The sequence below is a fragment of the Geotrypetes seraphini genome, chromosome 7, assembly GCF_902459505.1.
Source record: "Geotrypetes seraphini chromosome 7, aGeoSer1.1, whole genome shotgun sequence".
Classification (NCBI taxonomy): Eukaryota; Metazoa; Chordata; class Amphibia; order Gymnophiona; family Dermophiidae; genus Geotrypetes; species Geotrypetes seraphini.
In genome coordinates, this window is record NC_047090.1 from 120,605,681 (window position 1) to 120,628,896 (window position 23,216).

General features: G+C 47.5%; 1 protein-coding gene across 11 annotated transcripts in view; it reads left to right on the forward strand.

The window, feature by feature from the left end:
* The first annotated feature begins 2,235 nt into the window (after positions 1–2,235).
* The window catches only part of RMDN3 (regulator of microtubule dynamics 3), a 219,132-nt gene continuing 198,151 nt past the window's right edge, over positions 2,236–23,216 (forward strand). Inside the window, exons 1-3 of one of the 11 annotated variants that reach the window (XM_033952294.1) lie at positions 2,236–2,256; positions 5,989–6,017; positions 7,144–7,269. The gene's annotated coding sequence lies outside the window, so the exon portion shown is untranslated. Of the gene's footprint in view, positions 2,257–3,048; positions 3,705–3,741; positions 3,920–3,971; positions 4,229–5,988; positions 6,018–7,143; positions 7,270–23,216 lie in introns of those variants that run through there. The other 10 variants (XM_033952289.1, XM_033952287.1, XM_033952288.1 and 7 more) reach the window with 10 other exon arrangements.

Genomic DNA, 23,216 nt, shown 5'->3' on the forward strand with positions numbered 1-23,216 from the left:
AAAACTGCCAAGCTGTGGTGCATGCTCAGGGATGAGGTATGAAGGGGGTGGGGGAAGAAAGCCTCTATAGTTTGAGGTTTCTTACAGACCCTGGCAGGAGGAGGGAAATAACCCACTGGTCCTGGAATAAAGTGGGATTGTACAAGAAAGATGAGATGAGGGAATGATTAGGTAGATTAAAATATTCCAAGCTCCAGAGGTAAGAGGCTCAATCATTCATACGTGTGGACAAATGGCTTATGGTAAAAAGACTAATTCTGTTCAGAAGGGGAATAGGAGAGGAGCACATGTACTTTCTAGACAAGATGGAACCTGTCAGACCCTGAAACAAAGGGTCCAAGGGAACACCCACAAGGCTAGGGGGTTGAAGAGAAGAGACCAATAGGGACAGAGCTTGATAACAGGTTACAGAGAGAGATCATACCCTTGCTGACCCATCAGTGTAAAGGTAGTAGAAGTGATCAGGAATAGCGCAGGAAGACAGTTGAGAGAAAGGGGCAGTATTTATAGGAGAAAAGATCACTAGCAGTGAAACTTATACAGGTATGCAAGAGTGGCTGCAGCATTAGGGTTACCATATTGCTGAAGATAAACAAGAGGACACATGGCCCTGCCCCACACAAACTGAGCCACCTCTTCTCCTCCCCTCCCCTCTGTGGGATGGGTACCTTGTGGTAGCATGGGGTCATTAACATCTGAGAGCTACATCAATTGTGGTCTCGCTATTGATACCGGTGGTCAGGGGCAGAAGCTCCTATTGCGAGCCACTGGAGGCTCATTTGGAACTGGCTGGAGGCGGAAGGAAAGGTCTTTTGCTGTGCGGGGGTAAAATTGTGGAATTCACTTGTTGGTCAATTACGAAAATGTCATGACAAGAGTAATTTTAGAAAATTATTAACGCAGTCATTTGTTAATGCACTTTTCTAGGAACTGATCTTTGCGGTTGTTCTTTTGATGGGCACTTCATGTGATTTTCTGATGATTATATGTTACTATTTGTTTGATTTTATTTGTTTTATTGAATAATGTATGCAATGATATGTAAACCATTTAGGTTTAAATGGTCTATAAATTTTTTAAATAAATAAATACCTGAGCTCAGGGCCACATCTGGAGGGCCTCAGAGCACACGCATATGCAATAACATTGGGACCTTTCCTGCCACCTCCAGCCAGCAATAATGAGCTTCCAGCATTTTGCAACAGCTCTTGCCCCCAGCCCACTGGTACCCGTGGCAAGACCACAATTGATGCGACTCCCACACACAGGTAACCCCCACTGCCTCCTCATTCCTCCTGCCCCCCCTCCCCAAAGTTAAAAGATATTTAGGCTGGACTCATAGTCCAAAACCTGGCCAAACTGCTGGGTTTTAGGGCCCGTAAAAAGTTAAAATCAGACTCAATCACTGTCACTCACAAATCTTCCAGAGCTTGGGTATAGGCAGTGCCAGACAAATCTGGTAGGCCAGAGGAAATGCAGATCTTGGTGCAGATCACTCACTCAGTCTCTCCTATCCCTTAGGATGAAGAACAGGCAGGAACAAGAGGTAACTAGAACAAATTGAATGGTTTATAAACTTGCTTGAAGGTAAAACCAATCAACTACAGGTATGTACTGTACATATCCACAGGTGTCAGTCATCAGGTTCAAATAGTTTCATCTTTCATAAATATCTCTTCTTTGTCCCAATTCCCTAGCCAGCAGAGTCCCCTTCTTTTACTCAGACTTAGCAGGGAAAATTAGGATCAACCAAGTCTTCTTTAAAAATTTATCTTTTTGTTTTCCTTGTCTAATCCAATGATCTGTCCCTCTCCTGGGTATGACAGGAGTCTCCTTTACAAGACTTTGGCAAGAGTAAAGGGTGAACCAAAGACCAAGATTCCTCTCGGTCCACTCCCTGAAATCAATTTGGGAGCCTCCCTCAGTTCACAGGCTCTAGCAGGAGCTTAGGCTCTCCAAAATCCAAAACTGTGCGCCACATTCCCCTTTTATACACGCTCCCCTTCCCACTCAAAAAAGAGGACCTCCTACTCCTCCCATTTCAGGCTGTGCTAGCCACAAACTGAAACTTCAGTGACCCACTGGAAAATGCAGTCTCTTCTTCTTACTACAAAGGTATTTTCCAGAGGAGGGGGGTCACACTAGTATAAGGCTGGCAGGAGGCCAGAACACTGACCATGCAATCTTGGACTTGCAGCACGAATTTCAAAGGGCAGGATAATTCACTACAATTTCCATACTGCTTTTGGATATAATGTAAGTTCAAAACCAAGACTAGTAAAACTGTCTACAACAGAGGTCTCAAACTCACGGCCCGCCAGGTACTATTTTGAGGCCCTCGGTCTGTATGCAATTGTCCACTTCACAAGTGTCCAGCGGTTGCTGTAACCTCACGCAAGCGCTTTCCTGCAGTCTGCACCTCACAATCACGTGTAGATGCAGGAAAGCGCTTGCGTGAGGTTACAGTAGTGAGACGGGTAACGTTCCAGAACGTAAGGTAACCATTGGAACAATGGTTGGAGGTAAATTGCAATGACTGGAGGCAGTGCAGCTTGTGTGTGTGTCCGGTTATGGAGGAGGTGAGAGCTGAAAGCGGTTGTGGATTGTTTTAATCTTATGTTAATTAAAAGGAAAAGGAAAGATGTTAAACTTTAACTGTGAGGGCCGCAGAAAAAAAATAGTTAATTTCTAGAAATGACAATTTTGAATGAGGTAAAAACTCTTTATAGTTTAAAAATCTTTCCTTTAACAGTTAAAGGAAAAATTTATAAACTATAAAGGAGTTTTACCTCTTCGGCCCTCCAAGTACCTACAAATCCAAAATGTGGCCCTGCAAAGGGTTTGAGTTTGAGACCGCTAGTCTACAGCCTGGAAATAGGTAACCTGAGATTTCTTGATTATAATCTAGTTTAAAAGAATTAAATATGGAAGGAAGGCCAAGAGAGAGCTAACAGGAAATAGAACAGGTGTTTTTAAGGCTCCATGGCAGCCTTCCAATCATAACATGGCCGCTGCCCTTACACAAGCAAAGAAGTGTAGCAGCTGTAGTATCCCTCTCTCTTCTAGGAATGTTTCTTCTCTTCTTGTTTCCGCCGGGATGATAGAACCTGTTACAATAGGACGGAGTAGTAGAGAAAACCATAGCCGACTTTTGGTTGCTACAGTAACGTGTTTCATTTTGCTTTGGATTTTAACTTTTATGTTGGAAGGAACCGTCACCAGCTCAGGTGGTTTTTAAAGCCACCAAGGGGAACCCGGCTAAAGTGCCATTTTTGCCCGCCTTGTTAACACGGGAAACAGCAGCGATTATTGCCTACTTTGAGCTGGGCGGAATTGGAAGATGCGTCAGTGACCGAATAACAGAAATAGCACGCGGGACACGCACGTGCGGTAGGTTGTGGAGAGCGGTCAGCGAAGCGTGGGAAGCCTGGGTGACGGCTGCTATCGAGTGAACCGAGGGGCGCGATTCGGGGCAGTGTTGTTGGACGCCGAGAAGGAAGGGCCAGCGGCGGTGACACGTCGTTCCAAGGACGGAGCAGATGAGGAGGAGCGGTAGCTTCCGGGCAGCATCTTGAAATGTCGTAAGAGAGTAGATAAGAGATGGTCGCGAGCTCTAGTTGGTGTGTTAGGCGGGAGCGAGATGTTCAGGCTGAAGCTAGTTATTTGGACGTTCAGGTTTGCTTTTAAGCAATTTGCTGTCACGTGTGCGTAATCAAGTGCAAGAAGTGTCCTCTTTAGCTCGCGCCAATTGTTTAGTCTGTGACAGATGTTTTATGATAGCACAGCTGCATATTTTGGATAACAACATGTACACTTTTGCTTCTCAGAATCGCTGTCAACCTTTGACCCGTAATGGGTTGCTTTAACACTGCCAAATCTAAGTCACAGTGACTCTCTCACTGTAGTTTTTGTGTATCTGGTATGTTGCATAAGTGAAAGGAAGACCAGGTGTCCAGGTTAATAGTTGCCTAACAAGCTCTAGCTTCTCGGTAATCTGGGGCAAGGTGAAAGGAACCACCTTTGCATAGATGCCAGCTTTTTTTTTATATGATTGGGGGTACTAAATCCAATGGAAATAATTCCATCCCTGGATATAATCGAGGAGTTTACTTAATACTGAGGGTGCTCAAGCACCAGCAAAGTTGGCTCATTTTCCCCACTGTACATTAGGGTCATTCCAGATCAAGTGTTCTAATATTAAAAATCATCCCCACTCGTACACATCCAGGTGAGGGGGGTGGTGGGGGGAGATACTTTTAATTTGAGTGCAATTGTTAGATATGTAAAAAGTGTGTGGGGGTGATATATGTATTTGTCATAAAATATAATTTGATAGAATTTAAGTGCTGTTAAAGTATAAAATGTATGTATAATATGTTGCACTTATTTTTGGTTTTAAAATGAATAAAGATATATATATATATAAAATCATCATCCCCACTCAACCTCCTCCAAATTGAATAAAATGTTGTGTGGATGTTCCCTATAGCCAAATAAAACCATGTAAAAGTTTTCAGCTGGATCTCTCTATTGGTTTCAAACCTAGAGGCTGTTTGTTGAATGTAGGTCACTCTGGGAGTACTGTGCTCTGCGTAACCCAAAATGGCAACTTTGTCTAACCACTACAGCTCAACAAAGCCTTCAAGAGAATTGAAATTTTGAGGATTAATACAACCCCTAATACTAAATGTGCAAAATTTGGAATGTGACATTATTACCGCCCCTGTTATGAACCAGCAAAGTAGGCAAAAAATGTTAGAAAAAAAATGTAATGCCTATTTTGACTCCTTCATTGCTACTGACCTGTATTTTGATTCAAGTCATAACTGTTCCAGCAGTCATGGCACATGACAGGTACATAGGATTTGCATTATGAAACTTTATGGCCAATTGAAAGCAAAGATATAATTACACAAAAAATTTATATTAGTACTTTATTCAAATTTTGGCCATTTTTGGGTGCAAATATCTCAACTGTACATTGTCCATTTTTTTTTTTTTTTTTTTAAATTTTTTGTATTGCTCGAAAGAATATCTTTTTTTGCTACAAAAGTTATTCTGTTTCTTATTTGACCCAGCCTTGCTTTGGCCAGAAGTTAGGTCTCAAATGCATGAATATACATGCAGTGGTAAAAAAGGGCATCTTTGGCATCCTATTGTATAATATGCAAATGAGCTAGAGGTGTGAAATTGCATGGTGCAGCTAAGCTTGTTGGGCTTAACATGCTAACTTGGGTTACAACATCCACTGCTTTCACATACTTTTGTAAATGGCCCATCAAAATGGACATTTAGTTCAATACATTCACTTGAACTCTGTTCTCCCTTCCATAGTCCATGTGTGTTCCTTTATTCATCCAAAGCCTCATAAATTCATTCAATGACTCAATGACCCATTTGGCATTTGGATCTATCAGATGAGTTGAAGGACACTTTTGTTTGGTGCGCACCATTCTGATTGGGACAATTCCACTTTGGTTCTGTGCTTTTCAGTTTGTGGTTTTGTGTCCCCTGTGTCATTTTGTTACTATCTGGGGTACTGTGGGGGTGGAAAAGGGGTGACATAAAAATTATCGAAAACGACAGATATTAGTGTCTAACGGTAGTTTTCGGGCTCACTGAGAAGAATACTGACAGTCCCGATGCCGTTTAAGTCCAAGTTCAGGCCCATAGAGAGAGATATTTCCTGTGGAACATGTGGGGGGTGGGGCATTATGGGATAAATAAATATCCGGGCAATGCCGGGTAATCAGCTAGTGTTAGAAAACAAGCCAAGTTGTTTCTTTTACAAACATTTATAACTAGCATTAAATTTGTGGTAGTTAATGATCTTTGTTAGGAAGAAATATGCAGAGCTTTCCAGATCCTGTTAGTCTGCTGTTTATGTAAATACATTACAAGTACTGTGAATTTGCGCACATAATAAAAATAATTACTACTGAATTCTAATTACAAGTTTTTGTGTTTTTTTTAACTTGCATTTTATAGCTCAAGTCTAACAGGCAAGATGCAGTTTGGTAAGTACATATCATTTTCAAACATTCAACCTATTACCTTTCCCTGAAAAAAATTGGATAGTTCAGTGCTGGGTGTATTGATTTGGTATCAGATATTTTGCTATAGAAATATACCAGTCATTGGACAGTGAATGTTACTGTCAATTTTCCATCTTGACCATGGAAATCATTGGCACTTGAAAGGATTTGGAGCAGGGTGGATTTGATTTAAATTACTAGTCAGAAAAACTTGATTAAAATCATAGTTTTCTACAGAAAGTTTTCACTTTCATTTTACTTCTTCTTGGCCTTTAATCCTCAAACTTGGCTTCTTGTGCAGATATATAAACTTGGCACTTAAGAGTTAAGGGGTTGTTTCCGTGTACATTGATTGCAAAGGAATAATGGGGCTAAGGTCTTTTTCTCAACTATATTTTATACCATTTTTGTTATGAAGAAGCATATATGTTATCTCTGCAGACACCAATTCACAGTTTTGAGAAATGCAAAAACCAAGTATGTGACAATATCTTCTAGATAGAAAAATTGCCTGTGACATAAATAGATTAATGGAATTCATTTACCAAAAAATTTAAACATTGTATGAATATACAGCCTCATGCTACATAATTAAAATCTAATTCTTATTTCATGATGAATAACTTTTGGACTATAATGTATCATAAATAGAAAACTATCTTTAGATTTTTCCTCAAAAAAGCATTCTATAAAAAAAAATCCAATTTAAACAAAAACAAATCCCATCAAATCATTTATTTATTTTTATCCACCATGTTTTAGAATATGTTCTTGTAAACAAACTTTTATCAAGTCATTACCTCCAATAGTTGGGAAGTAGGACTGGTGCTGCCAAAATTGGCAGGGAGAGAGAGATTTTAATATAAATCAGTGTTTAATCTTGAATATGTGGGCTCTGCACAGAGTGCCAGATAAACTTTGGCTACCTTGTTGGGCAGATTAGAATGATCATGCAGGTCTTTATGTGCTGACATTTGTATGTTACTATGTATCCTGTTTATATATAATTTTTATTAGTAAGGTAGTATAATCTGCATAAACACTTACAAAAACTGTACTTCAGAATGCTCTAGTACAGTAATTTTAATAGGTTTTCTTTGTTTTACAGATTAATAAATTGAAGTCTAGTTACTGGTAGAGCCTACCTATATAATGAACCCTCTACAAGAATAAGCTATTTAAATGCTGTTGAAATATCTAGGGTGCCTCATCTTTGAAAGTCAGTGAAAACTAGGTAGGTTTGCCATTTCTCATCTTCAGACTTTATTACTTTACAGCCAGAGCTAAAACGGCTGGGGATTCAATAACTTTCATAAAAAGAACTTCTAGTGCAATAGGTGTGCCATTCTAGACAGTGGGGTATTCTCCTCACTCTAGCGAGTCATGCAGAAGAAATCCATTTTAGGTTTTCAACTCCTCCTACCGAGGGCTCTGCGATCCCATTCAGCACTTCCTTCTGCACGCAAGTTGGAAGGTGTCTTTCTGATCTGTTCTGTATATTTCTTATTACAGTCAAACCTCGGTTTGCGAGTAACGTGGTTTGCGAGTGTTTTGCAAAATGAGCAAAACACTCGAGCAAATCGTGCCTCGCAAACTGAGTGTTGACTCGATTTGTGAGTCCCCCCCCCCCAAGAACCGGCATCGCCCCCTCCCCGCTCGTGAACCGGCATCTCCTGCCCGCCCAAGGCCATCTGGCCACTGGCACGCAGCCACCAACCCACAGGACATGCCGGTGAACGAAGATCTTGCCTGGGCTGGTCCTTGAGTATCTGCTCATGGTCAAGGCCTTCTGGCGAGGAGAGCGAGAGCAAACTTTTTTGACTCTTGGGCCACAATGGGATCTTAAATTTGACAGAGGTGCCAGGCGACCCAGGGGAAGGGGCAACGGGGGGTGGGGTAACGGGGGGGGGGGGGGTGTGTGTCTGATGCTGCAGGAGGAAACAGCACTCCTGTGGCTGCCAGCTGCAGAATCCTCGCGAATATACACATATCCTAAACATAACATATTCTAGTTAATACATTCAAAATAAAACACTTTTTTCTACCTTGCTGTCTGGACATTTTGTTTTTCCATCATCTTGGTCCCAGTTTCTCTTTCTGCTTTTTATCTATCTTTTATTAATTCTCTTTCCAGTGTCTATTAATTTTTTTCTCCTCTTTTGCTCCATTTCCTTCACTATGCCTGTCTCCAACATATTGATTTTTTTTTCCCTTTCCCATGGGTTCAACTCTTTTTTCTTCTTTCCACATGGTCCAACATTTTGCTCCCTCTTTTCTATTGCTGTGTTCTTCCCTTCCCCCTTAATGCTGAACAATGGGTCGGAGGGAAAGAGAGATGTTGCATATCTCTCTCCCTTCCATCCCCAGGTCCACCATCTCTTCCTTTCTCTTCCCAACAGTCCTCTCCAAGTATCTTTTCCCTTCCTTCACTCCACTCCACCCCCACATCCAACTTCTCTGTTTCTCTTCACTGCCCACCATCTCTCTCTCCCCCCTCCTTCCATCCATCCTCCCTCCCTCCTCCTCCATTTCCAGTACCATAAGCTCTTCCCCTTTACCTACTCCCACACTCAGTGTGCCATTTCTTTTAACTCCTTCCCCATCCCCCTTTCTACTTAAAAAAATTACAGCTAGTAATGGGGATTTCCTCACCCGTATGTCTTCCTCCTATCCACGCCAGAAGAGTCCTTATAGCGTTTGCATATGGAAATCATGAATCAATTTCTGCCTTTGGTACCTTCCATCGCTGAAAAATCCTTTTTTGCTGCAGGGGACTTTCAGCCACGGCAGCCAATCTGAAGCGCTGATTAACGCTCCCTTCCCTGCTTTCCTTCTGCCACAGTCCATCCCTAATGACGCAACTTCCGGTTTCCGCCTGGGAGGACCAGGGCGAAAGAAAGCAGGGAAGGGAGCCATAGGCAGCTGTTCAGATTGGCTGCCATAGTTGGAGACCTGCAGCAAAAATGGATTTATCCCAGGACAAGCAGGCAGCATATTCTCAACAATGGGTGACGTCACTGACAGAGCCCTGCAGCGGACAGCCTCGAAAGCAGACTTGCTTGAAGATCTTTGTAAGAGCTTCCGAGTGCTGCACTGCGCATGCACGAGTGCCTTCCCGCCCGAGTTAGGGCGTGTGTCTCCTGTGAGGAACCTCAGTTCAACGTTTTCCGCAGAGCTGAGAAGTCCTCTTCTTTTAGCTCTGCAGCCTTTGTTGCCTTCTCTCACCGTGGCTTTTGTTATTTTATTAGTCGCTGTGCTCATGTTTCGTTATTCTTTTCTTTGTTATAAAATAATTTAAAAAAACAACTTATTTTTTCTTTTTTCTTCCGGCGGCGGCCTTCCGGCCTAGGCCTGGCTGCTTACCTCGTTCGGTACATCGGGCTTCATTTTTTTCTATGTCCCGGCCTCTAACCGGGTTCAAAAAGTGTAGCCAGTGCAACAAGACCCTTTCATTCACCGATCCCCATAGTCGGTGTATTGTTTGTCTGGGTCCTGAACATTGTCCTGACGCTTGTTCGCGCTGTGCTACCCTCCAACCTCGGGCCCTTCTTCGGCACCGTGCCAAACTCCTTCAACTTTTTGGCACGATGGACCAGCCGGCTGACAAGGTCTCGACCTCAGCTTCGGGGACGTCTTCGACCTCTAAGTCCTTGACCTCGACTCCAGCTTATGCCTCCACCAAGGCCTCGACCTCGACTCCTTCAGCCTCGAAAGCTTCGGCGGCACCTCCTCTGAAGACCTCGACGAGTAAGTCTCCTGTCTCTCCTTCAGGTACTACTTCTAAGAAGCCTCCAGTGTCACAGGCATTCCAGGCCATATCTGCCGGCCTACCTGCCTCGACTAGACCTCCAGCTAAGCGTGCCTCCAAGCATCGGGAATATTCAACCTCGAGGTCGCCCTCCTTCGCTGCACCTTCGAGACCTGATCCTTTTGTCTCAGTGCTCATGTTCGAGGACATGTTACAAAGCCATTCTGACCACGCAGATTTCCTCGGTCATGGCTCAACTCCTTCTGTCCTCGACCCTGCTTCCTGTAAGCCAGCCTGAGCGGCAGTCTGAGACCCCGGTGGAAGCACCTAGAGGCAAGCCTCGGAAGTCTCGCCGGTTCTCATCCAGTGACTCTTCACCTACTCCTTGGAAACAATCTCCTCCACCTCGACTGAAGCATCGCTCGAGGCATCTTGCTTCCAAGCTTCCTCAGGAGACATCTCTACAACAGGAACTTTCGCCTTCTCTGGATACTGAGACTTCTATGCCTCGTTTATCCAAGGCTTCTGAGACTTCTTCCAAATCTAAACATAAGTCTCGAAAGCTATTCCACCGGCTGCTTCTCCTTGAAGTCCATCGAGGTCGAAGACTCCTCCATCGAGACCACCTCCAAGGGAGCCTTCTCCTCCTGCCTCGACCCAATCTGTTCCTCGAATTCCGGGAACTTCACCATCGAGGGTTTTGAAGCACAAACACTCATTGCCTCCTCCTCACGCAGGTAGTGTAGCTTCCTCAATCAGTGTGTGCCTGGACTTTGAGCCTCTGTCTCAGTATTCCAGAGAGGCTTCTCCCTCCTACTCAGAAGTTCCTCGGTCTTGCACTCCTCCGGAAGATACCTCGAAGTCTGCCTCTTTTGCCAGGTTCGTCTTCAACATGGGAAAAGCTCTTCAACTGGATCTCCACTCTGATTCCAAGTATACACCTGAATACTTGGCTGACATGGAGTTGCCTCATCCACCCAAGGAGACCTTGAGGCTTCCTATGACTCCAGTATTGAAGCAAACTTTCTTAAGGATTATGGAAACTCCTTATTCCATCACAGCCATTCCATCCAAGCTGGAATCCAGGTATCGCACAGTACCTTGCAAAGGCTTCGAGAAATCTCAATTATCCCATCAGTCTTTGGTGGTGGAATCTTCTTTAAAGAAAGCTCATCGATCTAAGCTTTACGCTGCGGTCCCTCCAGGCAGGGAGGACCGTACCATGGATAAGTTTGTCCGCAGATTATACCAGAATTCCATGATGGCTAACATAATTCTCAATTATAACTACATTTCCACGGCTTATTTTAACCATTTCCTCAAATTACTGCCTAAATTCTATCCGGCTCTTGAGGAACAAAGTCTTCCAGAATTCAAACAGATCATCAGAACTCTGTCTCAATTTCGCCTCTTCATGCTGCAAGCCACATGCAATGCTTTTGAGCTCCCTTCTAGAGTTTCTGCCTTTGCAGTAGCCATGCGCTGTCTCGCCTGGCTCCGATATGGATCCCAATCTGCAGGACCGTCTAGCCAACTTGCCTTGCCAGGGAAATGAACTCTCTGATTATTCTATTGAAGCTGCTACAAAGCGCCTCTCTGAACATGAGCGCTCTTTTGCTTCCTTGATTCGGCCGAAGCCTAAGACTCCTCCTGCTCGGCCATACAAGCAACCACCACGTCGTTATTCCCAAAAAACGACACCAGCTTTCTCCAGGCCTCCGCCTAGAAGGCCTCCACAACAACAACATCAGCAGAAGGCTCAGACTCCTGCTGTGACTAAACCAGTTTAGTCTTTTTGACATTCCTAGTCTGAGCATGCCAACCTCCCTGCATCAAAATTCTCTTCTGCCCATAGGAGGTCGTCTTCACCAATTTTATCACCAGTGGGAGATGATCACCTCAGATCTCTGGGTTCTCACCATCCTTCAGGAGGGATACTCACTTCACTTTCTTCAGGTGCCTCCAGATCACCCTCCAAGAGAGTATCCTTCAAATTCATTGCAACTTCCCCTTCTTCTTCAGGAAGCTCAGGCTCTTCTTCGCCTTCGAGCTATCGAGGAAGTGCCTCTAAACCAACGGGACATGGGCTTTTATTCCCGTTATTTTCTAGTTCCAAAGAAGATGGGGGGATTTGCGACCCATTCTGGACCTCAGAGCCCCCAACAAATTTCTAGTCAAAGAGAAGTTTCGGATGCTTTGTTTACCAACCTTATATTCCCTGATGGATCAGGTAGATTGGCTATGCTCTCTGGATCTCAAAGAGGCTTTCCTGATTCATCCAGCTTCTCGCAAATACTTCGATTCAGGGGGGAGAATCTTCATCTACAATAGAGTTCTTCCTTTCGGACTCGCCTCATCCCCCAGAGTCTTCACGAAATGTCTGGTGGTGGTGGCTGCAGCCCTCCGTGCCCAGGGTCTTCAAGTTTTTCCATACCTAGACGACTGGCTTATCAAGGCCACCTCTCAACAAGGGGTTATTGCAGCGACCCAACAGACTATTATGTTCCTCCAAAGTCTGGAGTTCGAAGTCAACTTTCCAAAATCCCAGACTCTTCAATTCATTGGGGCCACTCTAGACACTGCCCAGCTCAGAGCGTTTCTACCTCCACCACGTCGGGATACCCTCATTTGCCTTTGCGATCAAGTGTCTCATCTCACATCAATTTCAGCAAGACAAATGATGGTTCTGCTTGGTCACATGGCTTCTACAGTTCACGTGACTCCTTTTGCCAGACTTTACCTTTGCATACCTCAGTGGACCCTGGCATCTCAGTGGCAAAAAGCTACCGACCCACTTTCTCAACAAATTACAGTAACTCCTTTGTTGAAGCAGTCTCTCCACTGGTGGATGCTCTCTTCAAATCTTTCCAGAGGTTTGCTGTTCCACAATATCCCTCATCAGTAGGTTCTCACAACAGACTGGTCACCCTATGTATGGGGAGCCCATCTCGACGGACTCCATACCCGAGGTCATTGGACTCCTGCGGACCGTCTTTGTCACATCAATCTGTTGGAACTCAAAGCAATTTTCAGTGCTCTCAAAGCTTTTCAACACCTTCTTCACAACAACGTAGTCCTTGTCCGGACGGACAACCAAGTCGCCATGTACTATGTCAACAAACAGGGAGGTACGGGATCTCACTCCCTTTGTCAAGAAGCTCTGAAGCTGTGGCATTGGGCAATCTATCAGAACATCTTTCTCAGAGCTGCATATATTCAAGGTCAGCACAACTGTCTGGCGGACAAATTGAGTCGTCTTCTGCAACCTCATGAATGGACACTCAGTTCCTCGCCTCTATGTCAGGTGTTTGCTCAATGGGGGACCCCTCAGATAGACCTCTTTGCATCTCCCCTCAAGAACAAGCTGCTTCAGTTCTGCTCTCGAATATACCGTATTTTCACGCATATAACGCGCGCGTTATACGCGTTTTTACCTACCGCGCATACCCCTCGCGCGTTATATGCGTGAGCGCGGTATACAAAAGTTTTTCTACATAGTTCCCACCCCGCCCGACGCCCGATTCACCCCCCCAGCAGGACCGCTCGCACCCCCACCCCGAACGACCGCTCGCTCGCGCTCCCACCCGCACCCGCATCCACGATCGGAGCAAGAGGGAGCCCAAGCCCTCTTGCCCGGCCGACTCCCCAACTCCCCGACAATATCGGGCCAGGAGGGAGCCCAAACCCTCCTGGCCACGGCGACCCCCTACCCCCACCCCGCACTACATTACGGGCAGGAGGGATCCCAGGCCCTCCTGCCCTCGACGCAAACCCCCCTCCCTCCAACGACCGCCCCCCCCAAGAACCTCCGACCGCCCCCCCAGCCGCCCCGCGACCTCCCTGGCCGACCCCCCCGACACCCCCACCCCCCTTCCCCGTACCTTTGGTAGTTGGCCGGACAGACGGGAGCCAAACCCGCCTGTCCGGCAGGCAGCCAAAGACGGAATGAGGCCGGATTGGCCCATCTGTCCCAAAGCTCCGCCTACTGGTGGGGCCTAAGGCGCGTGGGCCAATCAGAATAGGCCCTGGAGCCTTAGGTCCCACCTGGGGGCGCGGCCTGAGGCACATGGTCGGGTTGGGCCCATGTGCCTCAGGCCGCGCTCCCAGGTGGGACCTAAGGCTCCAGGGCCTATTCTGATTGGCCCACGCGCCTTAGGCCCCACCAGTAGGCGGAGCTTTGGGACGGATGGGCCAATCCGGCCTCATTCCGTCGTTGGCTGCCTGCCGGACAGGCGGGTTTGTCTCCCGTCTGTCCGGCCAACTATATAAAGGTACGGGGAAGGGGGGTGGGGGTGTCGTGGGGGTCATCCAGGGGGGTCACGGGTCGGCTGGGGGGGCGGACGGAGGTTCTTGGGGGGGCGGTCGTTGGGGGGAGGGGGGTTTGCGTCGAGGGCAGGAGGGCCTGGGATCCCTCCTGCCCGTAATGTAGTGCGGGGTGGGGGTAGGGGGTCGCCGTGGCCAGGAGGGTTTGGGCTCCCTCCTGGCCCGAACAACTAGCGGGGGGAAGGGGTCGCCAGAGCCAGGAGGACTTGGGCTCCCTCCTGGCCCGATATTGTCAGGGAGTTGGGGAGTCGGCGGGGCAAGAGGGCTTGGGCTCCCTTTTGCCCCGATCGTGTTGGGGAGTCGGGGGGGCAAGAGGGCTTGAGCTCCCTCTTGCCCCGATCGTGTCGGGGGTGCCGCGGTTGGCTGGGGCAAGAGGGCTTGAGCTCCCTCTTGCCCCGATCGTGTCAGGGGTGCCGCGGTTGGCTGGGGCAAGAGGGCTTGAGCTCCTCTTACCCCGATCATGTCGGGGAGTCGGGACCGCTAAGAGGAAGCAGCAGGACACCGGTAGGAACTTCTACATGATGGGGGGGTCGGGAGGCTGTGGGGGTGCGAGCGGTCCTTCTGGGTGCGGGTGGGAGTGCGTGCGAGCGGTCCTTCGAGGTGGGGGTGCGGGTGCGTGCGAGCGGTCCTTCGGGGTGGGGGTGCGAGCGGTCCTGGGGGGGTGAATCGGACGTCGGGGGGGGGGGGGCATCAGGCTTTTAGGGTGGGGACAGGACTTCAAGGGGGAGAGGAGAGTCGGGCGGGCGAAAGGAGAGTCGGGGTGGCCAGAGGAGAGTCGGGGCGGGCGAAAGGAGAGTCGGGCAGCATGCGTGGTATACGGGTGTGCGCGGTATATAAAAATTTCTGTACATAAATTTGTGTTTTTCGCGCGCTATACCCGTGTGCGCGTTTTACACGGGTGCGCGTTATCTTTGTGAAAATACGGTACTCTCCCCAGTGTCTCGAGGCAGATGCTTTTCCCTGGATTGGACGGGTCACTTTCTTTATGCCTTCCCTCCATTCCCTCTGATTCTCAAGACTCTTGTCAAACTTGACAGAACATGCCACCATGATTCTGATAGCTCCTCGGTGGCCCAGACAACCGTGGTATTCCCTTCTACTTCAATTCAGCATCAGGGAGCCTCTGCTTCTACCAGTTTTTCCCTCTCTGCTTACTCAGAGTCAAGGATCCTTGCTACATCCCAACCTGCAGTCTCTACACTTAACAGCTTGGTACCTTTCAACGTAACAGACTCTATACAGTTCTCTTAGTCTGTACAAGATATTTTGGTAGCTTCCAGAAAGCCGTCCACTCGGCAGTGTTACGGCCAGAAATAGACTAGATTTTATGCTTGATGTTCCACTCGTCATATGGAGCCAATGTCTACCTCCTTGGCTTCTGATTTGAGTTATTTACTTCACTTATCACATTCGGGACTTCAGTCTACATCTATCTGAGTCCATCTCAGTGCGATTGCTGCTTTTCATCAGCCTCTTGATGGGAAACCTCTGTCTGCACATCCTGTGGTTTCCCGCTTTATGAAAGGACTTTTTAATGTTCATCCACCGCTGAAACCACCTCCAGTGGTCTGGGATCTCAATGTTGTCCTGGCTCAATTGATGAAGCCTCCATTTGAACCAATTGATAAAGCTCATCTCAAGTACCTTACTTGGAAAGTAGTTTTTCTGATTGCCCTCACGTCTGCTCGAAGAGTCAGTGAGTTACAAGCTTTGGTTGCAGATCCACCTTTCACAGTTTTCCATCATGGCAAGGTGGTCCTCCGTACTCATCCGAAATTCTTACTTAAAGTTGTTTCAGAATTTCACATCAATCAATCTATTGTTCTTCCAGTATTTTTTCCAAAGCCTCATTCTCACCTTGGAGAAGTGGCTCTCCATACTTTGGACTGCAAGCGTGCCTTGGCTTTCTACTTGCAACGCACTCAACCTCACAGGACAGCCCCACAACTTTTCATCTCCTTCGATCCAAATAAGTTGGGGCACCCTGTCTCGAAGTGAACCATTTCCAACTGGATGGCTGCTTGCATCTCTTTCTGCTATGCTCAGGCTTGTCTCCCTCTGCAGGGTCGAGTCACGGGCCACAGAGTTCGAGCAATGGCAGTGTCTGTAGCTTTCCTCAGATCAACTCCTATTGAGGAAATCTGCAAGGCTGCCACTTGGTCCTTGGTTCATACATAAATCTGCAAGGCTGCCACTTGGTCCTCGGTTCATACATTCACCTCTCATTACTGTCTGGATACTTTCTCCAGAAGGGATGGCCATTTTGGCCAATCTGTTTTGCAAAATCTTTTTTCTTAACTTGTCAACTTTCCCTCCACTCTATTATGCTTAGCTTGGCGGTCACCCACTGTTGAGAATATGCTGCCTGCTTGTCCTGGGATAAAGCACAGTTATTTACCGTAACAGTTGTTATTCAGGGACAGCAGGCAGATATTCTCACTAGAGAATGACACGGTGGCGGTTACCCGCGGCTAGCCGCGTTTAGCCGCGGTTAACCCGCCGAAATGGGGAAAGAAAAATAGCAGTCGCTGCAGGGACGGGAACAAGGCCATTCACCGTCCCGTGGAGCGGTGAATGGTCTTGTCTCCACAGTGAGGCATCAAGGATTGCGCGGTCCCCGCAGCCCCTGCCCGCCCGATCGATCATAGCGTTTAGCCAGCTCCCTCCCTTCACCTCACCTTAGTTTGCAGGCTTTCTTTTTCGGCGACCCGCATGCTTTCAAAGATCCGCGCACGCGCGGCTGCTCAGTGTTCAATCTTCTGCTCTGACGCAACCAGAAACAGGAAGTTGCAGCAGAGCAGAAGATTGAACACTGAGCAGCCGCCGTGCGCAGCTCTTTGAAAGTGTGCAGGTCGCCGAAAAAGAAAGCCTTCAAACTATGGTGAGGTGAAGGGAGGGAGCTGGCTAAACGCTACGATCGATCGGGCGGGCAGGGGCTGCGGGGATTGCGCGATCGCACGTGTTCCCGGCTCACACTGGAAGGAGGGAGTGAAAGGGAAAAGGATTCTGGGCCAAGGGGATGAAGAGGGAAAGAAAAACCCACAGCAGGAAAGAAAGGGGAGGACAGGCAGGTGAGCCAGATGCTGGAAGCAGGAAGGGGGGGGAAGAAAGAGGGAAAGAAGCTAGATGGGGTTGAAAAGAAGAGACACACTGGTATGGAAGAGGAAGATAGGGGAAATCTTGACACAGGAAGGTAACAGAAAGAGGGGAAATTATGTGCATGGGGCATAGAGACAGAGACATAAAGGGGACATGCCATGGGGATGGTATATGGACACAGGGGAAGGCAATGGCAGATACATAGGGGAGATATTAGAAATGGGGAAAATAGGAGCACAGAAGCGAGATGATTTATGGGGATGGGTCAGGGACCGAGCTCGCAGGCTCCAGTGGCTTGCACAAATTACATTGTAACGTGCCACGAAAATAAGAGGGAGGAAGGTGAAAAGGATTTGGTCCCAATTACTGCCTCACACACTCTGTCATTAGTAAGTCAGATGCATCTGGGGACAATATCTTAGAGACAATAGACGCCCATTATCTCCCAAACATGTCCAATTTATTGTCAGTTCTACAACCCTTTTTATATCATTTTACATGGGTCAGTGTCGTCAACATATGACGTAAGTACAAATCATATATGGACACAGATCACATGAAACTTTAAAAGAAATAACAAGCCCCTTACTATCTAAAGACTAAAGTCTAAAGGGTGCCCTGCTTTAGCAAACACTTTCTTTAAGCTTCTTACAAATACAGCTGCGAAGACAATTGAGTTCACTTCACAACAGGATAAGAAAACACATCTCTCAAACATAAAATGGCCTTGTAGTATATCAGCAAGAGAAAGAAAAACAAACAGGGTCTGGATTTACAGCTTCAAACACAGTTGAAAGAAAAACTACAAGACACATGAAACGTATCCCTTCAGAAGGTAGATAGGCCACGCGAGAGGAACTGAAGGGTGGTAGAAAGGAACAGATGGTAAAGGGGAGAGGGAAGGGTGGTGGTGGAAAGGAATAGAACAGACATTGAAGGAGGGTGGAGAGGAACAGACCCTGAAGGGAAATGTGGAAGACAGAGTGGGGAGAAGATTTTGGAAGGGAAGAAGACAGACGCCAGACTATGGGGGAGCGGAGGGATGAAGATGGGTGCTAGACCAATTGGGGGGGGTGAAGGGAGAGGCACAGTAAAAGCAAATGGAAGACGCAGAGAGAAGACACACAGTGGATGAAAGGAATTGAATGAGAAGATGTGGAAAGCAGAAACCAGACAACAAAGGTAGAAAAAAAAAAATTCTATTTATTTATTTATTTTTTGCTTTAGGATAAAGTAGTATATTAGTTGTGTTGATAAAAATTTATAAACAAAGCCCTACCAGCTGAGCATCTCTTTCTCTAGTTCAGCAGCAGGAACTTTGATTTATAAGAAAGGAATAAGCTAAATATTACAGTACTAAGGCTTATATGGATGCTGCGGGGACGGTGACGGGGCGGTGAATGGGATGGCAGTGGCGGTGACGGGGCGGTGAAAGGGATGGCAGTGGCGGTGACGGGGCGGTGAAGGGAATAGCGGTGACGGGGCGGTGTAGAGGATGGTGGACCGGGGACGGGGCGGTGACAGGGACAGATTTTTTTCCCTGTGTCATTCTCTAATTCTCATAACCCATCCTCCTCCCCTGGTTGGCTTCTTAGCTAGGTATCTGAACTGAGGTTCCTCACAGGAGACGCGCGCCGTAACTCGGGTGGGAAGGCACTCGCGCATGTGCAGTGCAGCACTCGGAAGCTCTTAAAAAGATCTTCAAGGAAGTCTGCTTTCGAGGCTGTCCGCTGCGGACTCCGTTGGTGACGTCACCCACTGTTGAGAATATCTGCCTGCTGTCCCTGGATAACAACTGTTACGGTAAGTAACTGTGCTTTGTCAGCGACGGAAAGTAAGGACAGCATCAGGATAGCCCCTAACGCCGGCCTTGCTAAAAGTTTACAGTAGGTGCTTTGTTCAGCGATAAGAAAAAGGGCTGCAGACATGGGCAAACTACGGCTGCCTCTGACGCCGCGGGACGGATTAAACTAAATGGACCGGATATGGCCTGTAGGCCGTAGTTTGCTCATGTCTTCTCTAAAGACTCCCCCCTCCTACCTGCAACGCTTGTTCAAGCCAAGTCTCCCCCAAGGATAACTCCCAAAAAGCCCACTGGGATAGGAAAACTCGCAGGCGCGTATACAGAAAGGAGTCTCTATTCTCTAAGCCAAATTCCTCTGCATATTGGGGTCGGGGGAAGGAAGGAAGGAAGGAAGGAAGGAAGGAAAATTGTTACAGGAGGAGTGAGAGTGATGAGAGAGGGAGAAATGGACATGGGGTGGAGGAGAGAAATGGTGCATAGGGAGAGAACATGGGTTGGGGAGTGGGAAGGAAGGAAGGATGTCACTCGAGGGAAGAGGCAAGGAGAGAGAGAAAGTGTGCAGGAGGCAGAAAAGGTTGGACTCACAGAGAGGGCGAGTTGGATGGGGAGGACAGAAAGGAAGGAAGGAGAAATATCACACGGGGGTGGTAAGGGGGAGAGGGCAGAGTGAAAAGTTGGACTCAAGGAGGGAGAGAGAGAGATGTTGGTTAGGGGAGGGTAGGAGGGCCGGAGATGAAGAAGCATGCAGGAGGAAGTGAGAAAGAAATGTTGTACTGGTGGAAAGGAGAGAGAAAAGTTGGACTTGGAGAGGAGGCAGAAAGAAGGAAGAGAGAGAGAATGTTACACTGGGGGAGGATGGGGGGAGATGACTAAAGAAAGGGAGATACCAAACCAAGGAATGGAAGGAGGGGAGTCTGGTAGCGCTAAGCCAGATTATAGGAAGGAGAGGAGAGAGATGCCAGACTGGAAGGGGGGAAAGGAAGGAGAGAGATGTTGGACTACTAGGGGGGAGAGGGAAGGAGAGAGAGATTGGAAGGTAAGGAAAGACATGGAAAAGTAGATTCTGAGAAGAAAGGAAAAAAATTATTAAGTTAATGCCAAAGATGGATGCAGGGCAGAAAGTGAAGAAGGAGAGAAAAAACAGTCAATGGATAAAGGCCCTGGAAACATAATTGAAAGCACAGAAAAATAAAGTCACCAGACAACAAAGATAGGGAAAATGATTTTTTCTTTAGCAACTCTCTAGACCAGCATAGGGTTAATTTTACAAGCGGGTATATAGATCTCATCATGACCAGCAGGTGGAGACAAAACTTTGGAACTGTACATATCATGTGACCCCTCCCTAATTACCTCAGTCTTCTCTCAGTCTCTAGCAGGTGTGGTGAGCTGTACCCATCTCCCTTGGTAGGGTTGTTGGAATTTGTATAGGAATTGTTGTCCCTTTTTGTTGCCAGATTGAGCTTGGGTGGACTCAGTTTGGGGGTCCGTCCGGCCTCGGGGGTGTCAAACCTGGTGGGTCTCGAGTGGGGTCCCACCCCCACCTTCCTCCACCTCCCCACATTTTTGTAGAAGTGCTTCAACAGTAAGGCATATTGTTTAGAGAGCCAGTAGAGTCTGTTCTGTGAAAAAAAAAAAAAATCCTGCCGGTCTAAAGGGTTGCTTTCCCATTAAATATGCTGTAAATTACTATATTCTTCAATTAACCGGCACTTTTCTTTCAGCTAGGTCATGTATGGAGCAATTGAGCACTTTTCAGGGGGAGAGGTGCACAATTTGAACCAGATATGAGGCACTCGCGGCCGGCCTGAAAACAGCTGTTCGGGCCGGTGCGGATGTGGAAGTTTAATCAGCATCGGCTGCTGGTGTCCAAGGCTCCTCACTGCAAGTACCTCATGGCTGGCACAGCTTTGCAGGGAAGCCTGGTATTTTCCTGCCGCCCACGGAAGGATTTCCTGTCAGCTGTTTTTTCTCTCAGCTGATGCTGGCTTTTGCCTGCTTTAGCAGCAGGGACGTTCAGTCTTCTCAGCCGCTCCAGGCCCTGGAGGGGCTATTTTTGGCGCTTTTTTTGCCATTTTTCCTCCAAAAGCCTATTCATCTTGTATTTAGCCTCAGGTGCCTTCTCCCTGTTTTGACATAACAGGGACAGGTTACAGCAGGGTCCCCTGCTGGGGCAGAGTCCCATGGGGCTGCCGGGGGATTTTTTCCCCCTTATTTTCTTTTTGCTTTGTGTAAAGCATATAGGTGGCCGGGGGTCCTTCTTGTGTCCAGGGGGTCTCGGGGGTTTGTTCCCTCCGTGCCCTGTGATGTTTTGACCCCTTAATTCTTTTACACATCCCCCCTCCTCCTCCCTCATCCAGGTGTACGTGTACCTCTTCAGACGAGGACTTGTTGTCTGAGGAGAGTTTTAATTAATGCATGAGGACCTGAACCCTTGGGGACACCTCCAGGATCCTCTCTAGGGGATGGCCGCTGGTACCGGTGACTTGTTCTTTTCCATCTACCAGAGAGGAGGCGTTTTGAGGTGTACCTTTTTCTGAGGGACAAGCTCTCAGATCTGATTCAGCAGATTTCCTCAATGTTGCGCTTTGAGTAGGCGCCGCCTGCGACCCCTAGTGTGGCAGACCCTCTTCTTTCGGGGATTTCCTCTGCTTCACTCTCTTATCCAATACATCCGGTTGTTTTTTTTAAAAAATCCAATACATCCGGTTTTTATTTCTAGATTTTATCCTGGCGCAGTGGACTTCGCTGGAGGCGTCTTTTTGGTTTGCGTGCTTCTTGGCTTGTTTGTATCCCGTCCCAGTGGGGGATAGGGCTACCTTAAGTCACCAGTGATTGACGCGGTGGTCTCAGCTATTGCTACACACCATACTGTGCCCGTCGAGTGAGGTTCTATCTTAACAGACTCTGAGGAGCGTAAGTTGGATACCATTCTTAAACAGAATTTTCATGTCTGCCTTTGGGGGGTCCAGGCAGCTATTTGTGCAGGACTGGTGGCTCGAGCCATGTTTTGGTGGGCTGAGCAGGTCCTTGACAGTGAGTCTGATGATCAGGAGGTGGTAAAGATTCAGATGGCTGCCTCTTTCCTCTCACATGCCCTCTATGACTGTAGGCTGCAGGGCCCTATTTTGGACAGCAGCAACATAGCTGAGCCACACACTATGCAGGAGAAAGCAATGGCAAAGTACTATCTTGCGGTCATCTGCCAAATCCATAGCTGCGCGTCAGACCGTCTGGCTTGGTCGACGGACATGGAGTCCATCTCTAAACTCTCTAAATTTTCTTTATCGGGAGTCCTTGTTGTTTGCCAGAGGTTTTGGACTAGTTAGTTCAAACTCTGATGGACTCTTAAAGTGCCCTGCCTGCTTGTAGCCAGTGCTTGCAAGGCTCTTTAAGGTGGCACTGCTCAGGGGAATCTGCAAGATTTCCATAGATACCGCCCTGAGCGTGGGACTTCTCCCTATTTGACCTCTGATTTTGCCAGGGGTCATTTTTTTTCAGCGAATGCAGTACTGTCGGACCCGTCGGGAGGCTGAGAATCCCTTCCTCAGTTTCCCCACTGTCTATCCTGCCCAGGGTCTCTGTTCCTGCGCCCCTTCTGGTTCTGGTGGATGCTCAGCTGGAGGTGATTCCCATTCCCTGCCAGATCATTTTCTAGCTTCTCCTTGTCATGCACCGTGGAAGAAGCAGGTTTTTCGCCAGATCCTTAAAAGATCGATAGTTCTCAGAGCTGTGGTTCCAATGCCCCCTCAGGAGTCAGGCACCGGCAGGTACTCTATTTACTTTGTGGTGCCCAAGAAAAAGGGAACTTTTCGGCCCTTCTTAGATTTGAAGAGGGTCATCAGGGCTCTCAGACATGGAGACACTGCAATCGGTGATTCTGGCGGTTCAGCCGGGAGAGTATCTAACCTCTTGACTTGATAGAGGCTTACTTGCACATTCCAATCTGGACCTCCCATCAGCACTTCCTTCAATTTGCGATCTTGGGCCAGCACTTTCAGTTCTGTGTGCTCCCTTTTGATCTGGCCATGGTTTCCCGGACGTTCACAAAGGTTATGGTGGTCGTCGCAGCGGCCTTGTGGATTGAGGGCATTCTGGTGCATCCTACCTGGATGACTGGTTGATTCACGCAAAATCCTTCCAGGAGAGCATCCGGGTCATGGCTTGAGTGGTGGAGTTCCTGCAGTCACTGGTCTGGGTTGTTAAC